This window comes from Megalobrama amblycephala, linkage group LG21 (genome assembly GCF_018812025.1).
Source record: "Megalobrama amblycephala isolate DHTTF-2021 linkage group LG21, ASM1881202v1, whole genome shotgun sequence".
NCBI lineage: Eukaryota > Metazoa > Chordata > Actinopteri > Cypriniformes > Xenocyprididae > Megalobrama > Megalobrama amblycephala.
In genome coordinates this window covers 4,445,578-4,459,135 of record NC_063064.1, presented here as the reverse complement: position 1 = coordinate 4,459,135, position 13,558 = coordinate 4,445,578, and the positions used below count along the sequence as shown (strand labels likewise).

Sequence of the window (13,558 nt, the reverse complement as noted above, 5' to 3'; positions counted from 1 at the left end):
ATTTAGGACCAGTGGATAAATCTAGTTTCAGTAGTATACTTTATTTTTAATTAATCAGAGAGTCCTGAGCTCTCCTGTGATCATATCAATGCCATTTCATTTGGTGGCTGTTAATCGATTCTTGATGAGCTTTAAGTAATATCCCCTTTATCTTGTAAAAGGCAGTTTGGAGAAACAAGGGGCCTCTGACGTGTAAACATCATTTAAATCATGTTAAACGTATGGGTGGTCTTAATCATATAATCTGCTTGTGTAATTGTTAATTAACCAGAAGCTTAGTATCTTCATGTCTTTGGCAGTATTCAAACATATTTCCAGTGGAAACTTTGATATTTCATTTCTTGTCCTCTGTCTTCTCTCTTTTTGGACATGCAACAGAGGGAATGACACATTACTTTCCTAACTAGACAAACACATTTTCCTACCAGTGCAGTCAAGGGTGCAAATTCACTTATGACACAACATCACTCTGGTGTCCTTCCTTCATCTGTATGTGTCTAATACGCTGTGGTTTGACATTGTCTCTGTCACCGAGAACGTTTTCATCAGTTCTTTCTTGCGTCAGTGGTGCTTATAGCACAGAGTAAACGCCCGTCAGTTGCTTGCCCTTATTGCCCAGTATTTTGCATCAGTGCTTTTTAATTTCACAAACATACTTTGGCTCGCCTTAGTATGATGGTTTCCTAACACATAACAAGGCCATTCTTCTGCAGTAAATACACTAAATATCAATGTTCATATCTTACAGGCTCAAAGCAGATGTAAAATTAAGGAAAATCCAGAAAACTGAGGTCAAAATCAAATAAGAGTTTAGGGATCTGGGGTGTCCCATTCTTGGATTGAATTTTTCCCTTTACATAACTGTTTTTTTTATTTTATTTTAGTTTTTAATCAGCTATGTAATGTGAAATGTTTTCAGAATGTGAGTAAAGCTACAGTCACACTAATTTCAGCATTACTTCAGACCTTGTGTTACGAAACACCCAGTGTAAAGAAGGCGAGGGATGCAGGATACAAAGCACATTCAATACAAAGCACAAACAGGATACAATAAAAGCGTGGGGAGTACAAATACACAGGTGACGAGGGAGCTAAACAGGCACAGGTGGAGGAGGTTAACTAATCAGGGACTAACGAGAACAGGTGCGACAATACAGTGTCCTCGCGCCGTGATGACGACAGAAGAGGGTATGGAGAATAGGCGGAGGCTAAGATGGAGGGCGTGGAGCTGGTGACAGATGGGGATGACGTGGAGGCATCATGGTGGAGCAAGGTGGGAGGAAATGATGGACAGGTTGAACATGGTGGACAACGGAGCACAGGTAGGAAGGTGGGAGGAGCCAGGATGAAGAGTGGAAGCCTGAACAGAATCCCGGGACTGAGGCATTGAGGGATCTGGCTGACAGGGGCAATGATGCAGTGAGAGAGGGTGATGGGGAACAGAGGAAGGGAGGTCTGATGATGACGTAGGTGTGCATTGTGGCTTTGCCGGAACACTGGAAGTCCATGTCAGCAGCAACCCAGCGGAGTCTCCTGGGATAGGCCGTGGCAATGACGAGGGAGTGGTGAGGCAAGGTGCAGGTAGTGACAGGCTGAGGTGAGGCGTGGGTGGAGGCCGATGCGTGGCCGGGACTTTCACGCCGTGCTGGTGTTGGGATCCAAGGCGAGGAGGTGACCCAGAGAAGCTTGATGACACCAGGGGTGTCGACGGGAAGCTGGCTGAAACCAGTGAAGGAGACAGGATCAGCTGGAAGAGGGCAGAAGAACTCCGGACGTAACCGGTGAAGAGACTGATAATACAAGGGTGGGAACTAGGGTGGGAATAGGATTCACCGACCACAGATCTATTGATGTCCGCTCCTGGCTCTGCGATGGACTGACCTGCCTGCCAAAGCTCCAGCGCCATTTTCTCTGGCTCCCTGGAATGGTGTGTGCCTTGGGCTCTCTGACGAAAGAGAATTAACCACTCTAGAGTGACATGGCTAGATACTCCAGCCACCGTTGGTTCTCCGGGCAAAGAAGGAGGTGCAGTACAGGTGAGTTCATCATCTTTGAAATATATATACTCATTTAGAGGGTCGGTTATTCTGTTACGGAACACCCCGTGTAAAGAAGGCGAGGGATGCAGGATACAAAGCACTATCAAGTTTACTGGAAGAATAACAGGTAGCAAATATACTCATTTAGAGGGTCGGTTATTCTGTTACGGAACACCCCGTGTAAAGAAGGCGAGGGATGCAGGATACAAAGCATTATCAAGTTTACTGAAAGAATAACAGGTAGCAATCAGCGTCACATACAATAACCGACACAGGATGAACAAAACAGGGAGAACAAATACACAGAGTGATGAGGGAGCTAATCAGGCACAGGTGGAGGAGGTTAACTAATCATGGACTAACGAGAACAGGTGCTGACAAACAGGACATCTTGGTGACACCTTCCAAGTGTCACAGGTTATGGCGTTATATCGGATTAGGTCTACACAGGCCCCTGTCGACTTTTTGCCCTATATATAAATAAAAATGTGTATACAGTTGCTGGAAACATTGTTTTCAAACATAATAATTTACTTGTGTTAGGTTTTGCATTTGGATACATATTTGACATTAAACACACTTTTTGTCAAAGTTGAGATTGTTTTTGTAGCATTATTGTACAGTCAAATGGACACAGAGAAAGCTTTTTGTTACTCACACGCTACATATTATATCGTTACACAAAAGAATATTAGGGTCTACACAAAATATATAATTGAGTTTACAACATGAACAGAGATCTGGTCTGTGGTCTCTCCTCTTGTTTGAAAAATCACAAATCAATCAGCGATAGATAAATGGACGGCATGGCGGGCTTCCGTACATGCAACATGTCGGAAGTGCTGGTATGCAAGGAAAACTGTCTAAAGGTTAAAAAAAAGTGGGTGTACTGACCCACTTCGAGCACTGCAAAGCATTGAAAGGGCTCTGATCCAATTGTGACAACTGAGCATTGACAAATTTATAGGCAACAATGGGCAGCAAATAAGGCAGTAATTGACAGTGCTCTGATCCAATGGTACTGGGCACTGTCAGATTAACAGTACCTGTTCTTGACAAGTGCCAGTTTAGAAAATGAGTGTTCCCCACCCCCGCCAAATTATTACCATTGCCAGTTTGCAGTGTTGGTGAACAGCCAACTACAAGTAACAACGCTACAAGCTTAACTACATTTCTGTCATGACAACTCTCGGAGTGTTTGGCATGGTAATGGTAATGTTGATATGTTTGGTCTTGGCAGAATAGATCTGCTACGCTGCTGCTGCTTTTATGCTGCTGCTGCTGCTGTTGATTATTGCTGCTGCAGAGCAAGTACAGGACTTGCTACTGCCAATACATACACAACACACTGCTGTGAGCAAGTAAGACATGCTGCTGCTGTACAATATAGCGTACATGAATTACCTATAGCAGATCCTACAGGTAATTCAGTCACGACGTCACGACAGAAAGACTAGCATGTTTAATATTTTTTTAGGTCATCCATGACAAGTTTAGTCACATGTGTGACACTGGCCAATAGAACCACAGAAGCATCTTCCAACATGCTTTCAAACATGCTGAAATGAAAGAGATACAATGGTATCATTCCTGCTAGGTGGAATTTACATTGGAGGAAATGTTTGTGGAGCAACAATACACTGCATTTATGATGTTTCCTCGAGGGACTAAGTTACTCCGACAGAGTGAGAAAAGATAAATTAAACATATGTTCCTCAGTTCTCTTTGGAGGAAATCCAAATATTCATGCAATCCAGATATGTGTCCAAATTTGGGCTTTCTTGACGACAAGACAGAGCAAAACTCGTAAACAAAGCCATTGTTTGTTTATGCTCATGGCACCTTCTGTCAGTCTATAGCAGGGGTTTCCAACCCTAGTCCTGGAGGGCTACCGCCCTGCAGATTTTAGCTCCAACCCGAATCAAACACACCTGAACCAGATAATCATGGTTTTCAGGGCTGCTTGATAATTACAATAGTGTTGGAGCAGGGTTGGAACTGAAATATGCAGGACAGTAGCCCTCCGGGAGCAGGGTTAGACACCCCTGGTCTATAATCCCGCCTTCTTGATGACGGCATGTACGTGGTTAAAGACTGTTAAAGGCACGTGATGAATGGTTGGGTAGCAACGTGTAGTCTGACATGTTTCTTGTCCACGACACGACAAGATTTTAGAAATCAAAATTGTATAATCTGACACGGGGACTATCGTGACCAACAAAAATACAATGTAGTCTGAACCCGGCATAAAATAGCATTGTGCAGGGTTGGAAATGGCACAAAAATTAATAAAAATGCTTGCAAAATTATGGATATAAATTGTCCCTGTACAAGATTTTGTCTTTTATATCATATGATATAGTTAAACAATATCACACAAACAAAAGTGACTTTTTCCCAAATACAAGCATGATTGCAAATGTGATATTTATTTTAATACAACAGTTCAATAAACAGCAAGCTGATATTCATTTAAAATTGTCAATTTTTTACTTTTTTTTTGCTCCCGACAAAACCAAAACTAGACAAAAAGTCCAGGAGGGTGGTGGAGAGAAGGCGGTCTTGGGAGAGGGATGGTGGGCGATGCCCGTGCAGGGGAACGAGACATAGACTAGGGCATGGCAGATGCGGGCCTCGGTCATAGGGCATGGACGGAAATGGGCCGTGGAGCATAGGTGATGCTGGCATGCTAGAATACCTCCAGGGTGGCGCTGGTAGCTCAGGGGGCCATGGCGGTGCAGGCAGTTCAGGGGACCAAAGAGGCGCGGCCTCCATGGCCTTGGTTCATGGGCTGAGGCAGTCACAGGACTCTGGTCAGGTGCTGGAGTCTCCTCTGGATGCTGGTCAGGGGCTTGAGACATCACAGGACACTGGTCAGAGACTGGAGTCCCCTCTGGACACTGGTCAGGGGCTGGAGCCGATGTGTGTGCAGTCCACACACATAAAATGGCCGTGGCCATAATGGTCAGCACTCCATTCTCTGAAGTACTCTTGTGGAGTAGCCATCTTGGCTGAGGGCTCAGGCATGACAGCCATCTTGAACAGTCTGTGGCTGGGTAAGCATGACGTGAACAGTTTTTTGCTTAGAAGACGTCACGTGAACAGGCACTGACCTGGCTGGCATAACGTGAACAGGATTTGGTGTGGCAGTCCTGGCGTGAACATGACGGTTGGGATGTGGAGACTCTTTGGTGTGGTGGGTACTGTAGGATTACGGGGCCCCTCGTCCGCAAAACCCACAGTAAATGATGAATCGGCCAGCAACAGGGCATGGTCGATGTATTCCATCAGACTCCAGCTGATTGACCCCCTAGGCATCCTAGAGGAGATTGGTTCATCCAAACCAGCACAAAAAATGTCCCTAAGAGCTCTGTCATAAAAACCCACCAGATAACAAAGTCCACAGAAGTCCTGAACATAGTCCTCGATGGGGCGATGGCATTGGCGTAGATGCAGGAGGGCAACTGCTGAGTTCATAGTTAGAGGTCATGCATTCTGTAAGAGAGATCCACTGGAGGCAATTTTTGACGATTTTGTATGTTTGCCACCTGCCCTGATCACTGCCCGTCTCTGTTTCTGCTACTGCCTCGTCCTTGCCATTGTTTGTGCTGTGAATTAAACTTTAATAAAGCTGCAGATGGATCCTCACTCCATTGACCCTTCATTACAGAAGACTTCGCCAAACAGTGATCCAGCAGCCATTATGCAACTATCATCAGAATTGTCTGCACAAGTCAACCAGCTCGCTATACACCAACATCAGCTTCACTCACAGAGGAGCTCGTCAAAACACTAAAGAGTCTTCGTCTAACACCAACTGAGGCAGCGTCTGCTCAAATTACCACCTCAACGAACCCTACAGCCACTCCTGCCTCCTCAGTGAACCCATGACTTACGTTTCCCAAAAAGTTTGATGGAGACCCAGCCAAGTGTAGGGGACTTTGTATCCTACGGACTCAAGCAGAATCTCATTTGTGTGTTCTCTGCTGATCAGAAAGGCTTTAGACTGGGCCACCTGTTGTTTGGAGAGAGGATGGTTCAACATTCACTTCCTTTCACATTTTTCCACAATGGGTGACCAGCCACTCACTCTGTGTCAGGGGAGAAACACTGTAGCTGAATATGCTTTGACGTTTCGCACTCTCGCTTCACAAACGGAGTGGATTAAGGATGTGTTAAAATTATTATTCAGAAAAGTACTGAATTTCGAATTTCAAGCTGAGTTAGCCTGTTGTGACGAGGGGAAAACATTGAACAGATTAACTGAACTGATGATACAGATCGATAATCTGATTAGATCATGACGCCCTGTTCGCACACATTTCCTCTATGCACAAGCCACTGTATCCAGACCAGAGCCCAACGCAACATCATCTATGTTTGTACTGTGGCCAAGCCGGTCATCTCAAGGCATCATGCCAGATCCAACCAGCCTCACCCAACTCCAAATCGGTGAGTTCCCGAATGCAAATAAATAATTCTGCATCCTGTATCAAAATACCTGTGAAAATGATTAGCAATGGCAAGACAATATCCACTAATGCTCTGTTAGACTCGGGGGCAGCTGGTAATTTCAGGTCTAGCACATTTACCCAACAACATAAAAATCACACTAACATCATGCAACTCTCACTTGGCAGATGAGGCGCTAGATGGCATCCCATAGGAGAAGGAAGAGTTACACACATCACTGAGGAGGTCCACATGCAAGTGGGAGTACTTCACAAAGAAAATATCAGATTTTATGTCATTCAGTGGCAGTCTCAGACCTTGCATTGATTTTCGTGGCCTCAACAACATTACCATCAAGTTTTGATACCCCTTACCATTGATACCTGCAGCCCTCGAACAACACAGATAGGCCAAGTACCTTACTAAGCTGGATCTTCGCAGTGCTTACAATTTGATTCGCATCAAGGAGGGTGACGAATGGAAGACTGCATTCTCCACTTCCACAGGCCACTATGAGATCTTGGTTATGCTGTTCAGATTGGCAAACAGTCCCTCGGTGTTCCAGTCATTTATCAGCGATGTCTTCCGTGACATGCTCGACCGTTGGGTCATTGTATACATCGATGATATCCTGATCTACTCAAACACCCCAAACGAACACATTCAGCACGTAAGATCCATTCTTCAATGTCTAATCCAGTATCAACTCTATGCTAAAGCAGAGAAATCTGAGTTCCATCAAACTTCTACGTCATTTCTGGGATACATCATGTAGCTATGGATGAAGGCAAGGAAAAGACAGTATAGGAATGGCCCCAACCACACACATTAAAAAAGAGCTACCACGATTTCTGGGGTTCGCTAATTTCTATAGGCAGTTTATAAAGGACTTCAGCTGAATCACCACCTCCCTAACTGCCATGACCAAATGCTCTTCTTCTCGCCTCATCTGGTCACCCAATTCTCTGCAGGCATTCCAAGATCTCAAAGCACGATTCACACCTGCTCCAATTCGCCATCATCCAGACCCAAGTCTCCCGTTCATAGTGGAGGTTGACGCTTCAAGGACAGACATCGGGGTTGCACTTTCGGAACGTCATGGGACCCCAGCCAAAATGTTTCCCTGTGCCATCTATTCACGAAAACTGTCTTCTGCCAAACGAAACTACGATGTGGCCAACCGTGAACTGCTAGCCATGAAGGCTGTGCTAGAGGAATGGCGCCACTGGCTGGAGGGAGCACAACACCCTTTCACAATCCTTACAGACCACAAAAATCAATGTCTAATCATATATGCTCAGCCAAAGAATCCCAGAGAAATGCCATGTTCTTCAACAGTTCCATCAAACTTCTACGTCATTTCTGGGATACATCATCAGCCACGAGGGGGTAGCTATGGATGAAGGCAAGGAAAAGGCCGACACCTGAGGAAACTGAATCTGATGAAAACAGCATCCCTGAAAACTGCTCGTTGCACCTGTTCAGTGGGATATCATGACCGAAATCACACATGTCCAGAACCCTCACCTCCTGAATGTCCTTGTGACCGCACTTTTGTCCCTGAACCTCTGTGCAAAAAACTCCTAAAGTTCATGCAGTTCCCAGCTCTGGGTATATTACAGCCACTCTACACCTAAAAAAAAAAAAAAAATAGATTCTGGTGGTCTGCAATGACCATTCAATTCGTCAATAACTGTATAGTATGCAGTACCTCCAAACCATCATGACAGCTCTCTGCTGGTCTTCTCCAACCCTTACCAAGGTGAACAAAAGTAAACTTCTATAATGTACTTACGAAAATAGAGCACTTTAAGTACATTATAGAAATGGACTTTTTTTTCACCTGGGTACCCATCCCTCAATGTCCCTGGTCGCATATCGCAATTGATTTCATTACTGATCTCCCTGAGTCTCGTGGCAACACCATCATCCTCACAGTCATAGATCGTTTTTCCAAATCCTGCCGACTCATTCCTCAATGCAAACTTCCCACTGCATTTGAGACAGCTGAAACACTTTGCAATTATGTCTTTCGCTTCTATGGTCTACCCGAAGACATCGTCTCGTATTGGGGCCCACAGTTCACTTCAAGAGTGTGGACAGCTTTCTTCAAACATCTCAACATAAAGGTCAGTCTCACTTCTCGTTACCATCCAGAGAGAACTCAACGTTTCCTAAGAGCTTACTGTCAGCAGAACCTGTCTGACTGGAGCAAATATTTAATGTGGGCCGAGTATGCACAAAATTCACTTCAGAAACCTGCCACAGGCTATTACAAGTGAGGCTCCTGCACCTCCTTCCTCACACCACCGGAAAGAGCCACCATCCGAATATTGACTGTTTCCCATTCGGACTCCATTACCCATAGGACTTCATTCCTGGGACTGATTGCACACACATCTGCACCACATTACACACACACTTCATAAGCAGTTCACACACACACACACATACACACACACACACACACACACACACGTTGCGAAGTCTTGATTTGATCATTTCTCAGCGTTTTCATTGTCGATTGTTATACCTGTGTTTGACTTGGATTGTTTCTTGTATCTGATTCTCTGCTGCCTGCCTTGACCCTTGGCTAATAGACAAATGGCACATAATGGCTGCCTGTCTCTGAATTTTGTATGTTTGCTGCCTGCCCTGATTACTGCCCGTCTCTCTTTCTGCTACTGCCTCGTCCTTGCCATCGTTGTTGCTGTGAATTTAAATTTAATAAACCTGCAGATGTATCCTCACTCCATTGACCCTTCATTACAGTCCTTTTTTCCACTGTAGCACCTGCCTTGATATATATATATATATATATATATATATATATATATATATATATATATATATATATATATATATATATATATATATATATAAAACACTTATTTTGTGTTCCACAGAAGAAAGTAAGTCATAAAGCTTGGAACAACAGGAGGGAGAAAATCTTAATTTTTAGGTGAACTACTCTTTAAACAAAATGTGAGAATGAAACTTCAGCAAAGTTTGCTCAAGGACATCATTGTTTTATTTGCAGAATTGAGAAGAGTAGAAAAGGTGCAAGGAGAAAGAATTCCTCCTGTGGACTGCTCAGTGTGCTATGAAGACTTATGGTCATGAAATGCCATGACACAACCAATCTTTACAGCAGCAATCTAAGGCAACCAGAGAAAAGGCAACCACATTTTCACTTAATGTTATAACAATATTCCATCTGCCCAACTTTGCAAAGGAAAGTTTTGTTAGTTTTTATTTTTGACACACACACACACACACACACACACACACACACACACACACACACACACACACACACACACACACACACACACAGAGGTTTGTTTTGCTATCAAAGTGAGGACATTCCACAGGCGTAATGGTTTTTATACTGTACAAACGGTACATTCTATCCCCCTACACTACCCTTACTACTAAACCTACCCATCACAGAAAACATTCTGCATTTCTAAATTTTTTATAAAACATTTAGTTTGTTTTTAAAGCTATATGCTGCAGCTTTGCTTATGGCGGAAAAACTATCCATACTGCCAATTCCTCGAGTGGCACCTGCTCACAAAATAAAGATGGGTAAACGGAAAAAGACAGATGACGATGATAAAAAAGCCAAAAAGAAAGAATAAAACGAGGGTAAATATTGGAGCGGCTTTTCCGAGGTGGAGGGAGCTACGTGTCCTGAAAGGATTAAAAACCGATGCAGAGTTAGCCACATTTCTGCTTGACAAGTAAGTATCCCTGCTTGATTTGTTTCATTTTTTAAGAACTACACAACTAAGATAATTTCAAAACAGGCCTGCCCGTCCCCTGCCTGATGCTTCCTCTTCTCCCCGCCCGTTGACTCCTCGAAGGCGCTGTGGGTGTGAATTCCTCGTCGGAGCCCATTGACTCGGTATCAAAACTCTAGCCGCATAACATACAGATAAAATGTCACGCGCTGTGCAAAGCAACTATTGAAACCTACTAATTCACTGGCTTGTCATGTTGCTGAAATAATGTACTAGCAAACCTTATTTAGCATTACATATCGATAGAATAATTACTTGCATACTGTAACGTTAGTTACCGTTATACTAACTATTTATTACTTATAGAAATAGTGCAACGTCATATAGTTACATTACATGTATTGCAAAATACGTAATGTTTTGAGGACCAAGTTTGTAGTCAAAGTATGGGCAGGCCATAGTCAATGTAAATCATATTGATGATGTTTCGTCTGTACCAGTGAATGTGCCATAACTGTTTATCCGCCTTACTAGCCTGCGTGTTCACGGCAGGCTCCGTTGTGATGGGGGAGGAGCTATGGAGGGAGGGCTGTAGCGCAGCATAGAGCAAGGGGGAGTGACCTGTGAGTTGTGCTTGTTCAAATTTTCAGGCTAAGTCAAGGTTTTCTAAAAACTCCCTACAACAGCTTTAAAAAACAAAAAAACACAAAAAAACCCCACAAAATTCGCACAAAACTGTTACATAACTCTAAACAGGGGAGATTCCTCTGAGTAGGCAAGGGAGGCAGTGCCTCCTCAAAAAAAAAAAAAAAAAAAAAGGATGAGAAAATAATCCATGTTACATATAAAACACCACAAATATTACAAATTATGACATTACAAGAGCGGAAGTCACGCGTATTTCTTAAGGAACACTGCCCAACAGTGACACCCGCAGGTAAATATAACTAGTCCACTCTCACTTCCAACAAGGGTGACCAAAAAAAAACCCAAACTATAATATAATCAGGGAGAAGAAAACTTCATATAAATCACAAAAAGAGATGATTTATTTATACAAAAATATCAATAAATACAACAAAATACATGACCAAAGTTCCTTCCCCCCGCAAAAAAAATAATTAAAGGTACAGGTTGTAGGACCTGCCACTAGAGGGCGCACTACCAAAACAATAACAATCGCATGGTTTGATGACGCTAAGAAGGTGCGTGGAATGATGGGATTTGTTGTCTTCTACCCAACCGCTGGCGGCCATCAATCAGACGGAAAGATAAATCATGGATTTAACGGATGAGGTAAAGTTAATGTAAATGTTGTGTTTGATGTCATAGTTTTATTATATTGAATTAGACCCGAGTAATGGAAGGTTTACAACTAACTTTTTAGTCATAGATATTAGAATATTTGTCCAATTCGATGATGTGATAACACAGCACAGTTTCAAGTGTTCAAATCAGTAATAATAAATGTTGAAGTAGGTGAAGTTTGTCACGAAGCTCTCTCCATCTAGAAAATGCAACATCGATATTGATCCTCGCTCTTTCTCTCCTCTTGTCCCAAACTCTTCTTGGGTCATTTGGTTGGCCCGTACGCTTACGTTTACGGGAGCTGTCCTTGTCGACAGAACCAGCGGCAGATGGTAAACAGTAATTATGTTCCATAAATAAGTAACACAAATCACCATAAAACATGCAAGAAGTAAATAAGGAACTGCTTGAAGCAAGCTAGTGGTTTGCTGGACGCTAGACACTACTTCCGCATTTGTCCACGACACTGTTGTCATGTGGTTTCTACGTCAGTAAAGGCGGTAACAAAGGGTAACTGACGTCATTGACAGGCGACTGCACTGCCCCGTGTCACTGTTTAGAATGGGAATTTTCTCATGATTTACAAGTAGTTGAAAACATTAGAGATACTGTTAGTAATCAGCTGGACAAAATATATAACACTAGCCTAGTGGTTTTTGGATATTTTACTGCGAATATCTTACAAATTGTACCTTTAATAACCAGCCAACCCTCTCTAGATCCCAACACAAGCCAGCTTTTTTACACAGAACGATTTAAAGGAAAAGTAGATCACATAAACAAGCCCAAAATCATTAAGTAAATACAACACTCATAGAAAAAAAAACACTCAATTACACTCCAAGTATAAACCTCATGCAAAAAAAAAATAGTTCATGCGTTTTAAAGCATCAATCTGATTTAGGGAATATAGAGGTTGGCTAGCAACACGAGGCTGGGAAGTGATACAAGTAAAGAAAAAAACAAAAAGAAAAAAATAAAGAAAATACAAAGAAAACCCCGCTAGCCAGTCCAGTTCATACAACAATCATAAACGTTTAATTGCGCTGGAGGCATACAGCGTGCACATGCAAGGACGGGCTAGCGAGAAAACAAACAAAAACAAACATAGGAGGAACAGCGATCAACTAAACCTAATATGAAAAACAAAGACCACAATTAACAATACTCAAAATAAATCACACTATTCTTTAATATCATTAAAAATAATAAAATAAAACAAAATAACTTAAGTATTATAAATACCCTCTCCGATTACCTGCAACACAGCCATGAACTGAACACAGCCATAAACCAATATCCGAGATCGAACGAGGACGGGCGTGACCAGCAGCCGCTAAATCCATGATGTTTACACCTACATTAAAGACATCAAACCCTTTAATGAAACACCACTTTGTATAGATAAACATAGATGTTCATTTAGCCTACCTGTTCACCCAAACAGTGTCCATACACAAACCAATGCGGAAGCGGTACCAGGCAGCACAGCGTTTACATCTGCATTAAAAACATAGCGCCCTGATTTAATAAAGCAAGGCTTTGTGAACATAAAACAAAGTTAACATCCACTTAGCATACCTGCTCATTCAGACCATATCTGTTCACAAACACCACTGCGAGGCAACACGCTTCCACACAAAAAGATCGGACCCCATCTCCAGGTACCCGTCTAGGTGCCTGCTTAAAAACCCACTAATAGAGTGCCTCAGGGATGACACATTTTTGTAGGCAAAACCCAGAAGCGAGTTAGCATTTTAGGACTTCCGGTTCCAACGCCGTAAAGTCTATGGGTTTTTTGAATGGGTTTTTGCTAAATCGCCTGAAATATGGTCTGTGGTTAACAAAGCCTCTAAATACTTTCTATGACATATGACATCTATGACATAAAACACACCAGTTATAACCCACTTGTGATTTTTTTAAACTTTTACTGTGTCTTAAAATCGGCAGTTGCTAACAAATTGCTAAAAGGGACTACTTCCTTTGGCGGTAGGGTTGCCAACTTTCTGA

At 42.7% G+C, this 13,558-nt stretch overlaps 1 long non-coding RNA gene across 1 annotated transcript; it reads right to left on the bottom strand.

Annotated features, from left to right (window-relative positions):
• Window positions 1-12,229: 12,229 nt before the first annotated feature.
• Window positions 12,230-13,235, bottom strand: LOC125257253. The gene is made up of 4 exons (XR_007182274.1): window positions 13,127-13,235; window positions 12,977-13,045; window positions 12,804-12,902; window positions 12,230-12,678 (listed from the first exon to the last, which is right to left on the bottom strand). It is a non-coding gene; the product is annotated as an uncharacterized LOC125257253 (long non-coding RNA).
• Window positions 13,236-13,558: the final 323 nt, after the last annotated feature.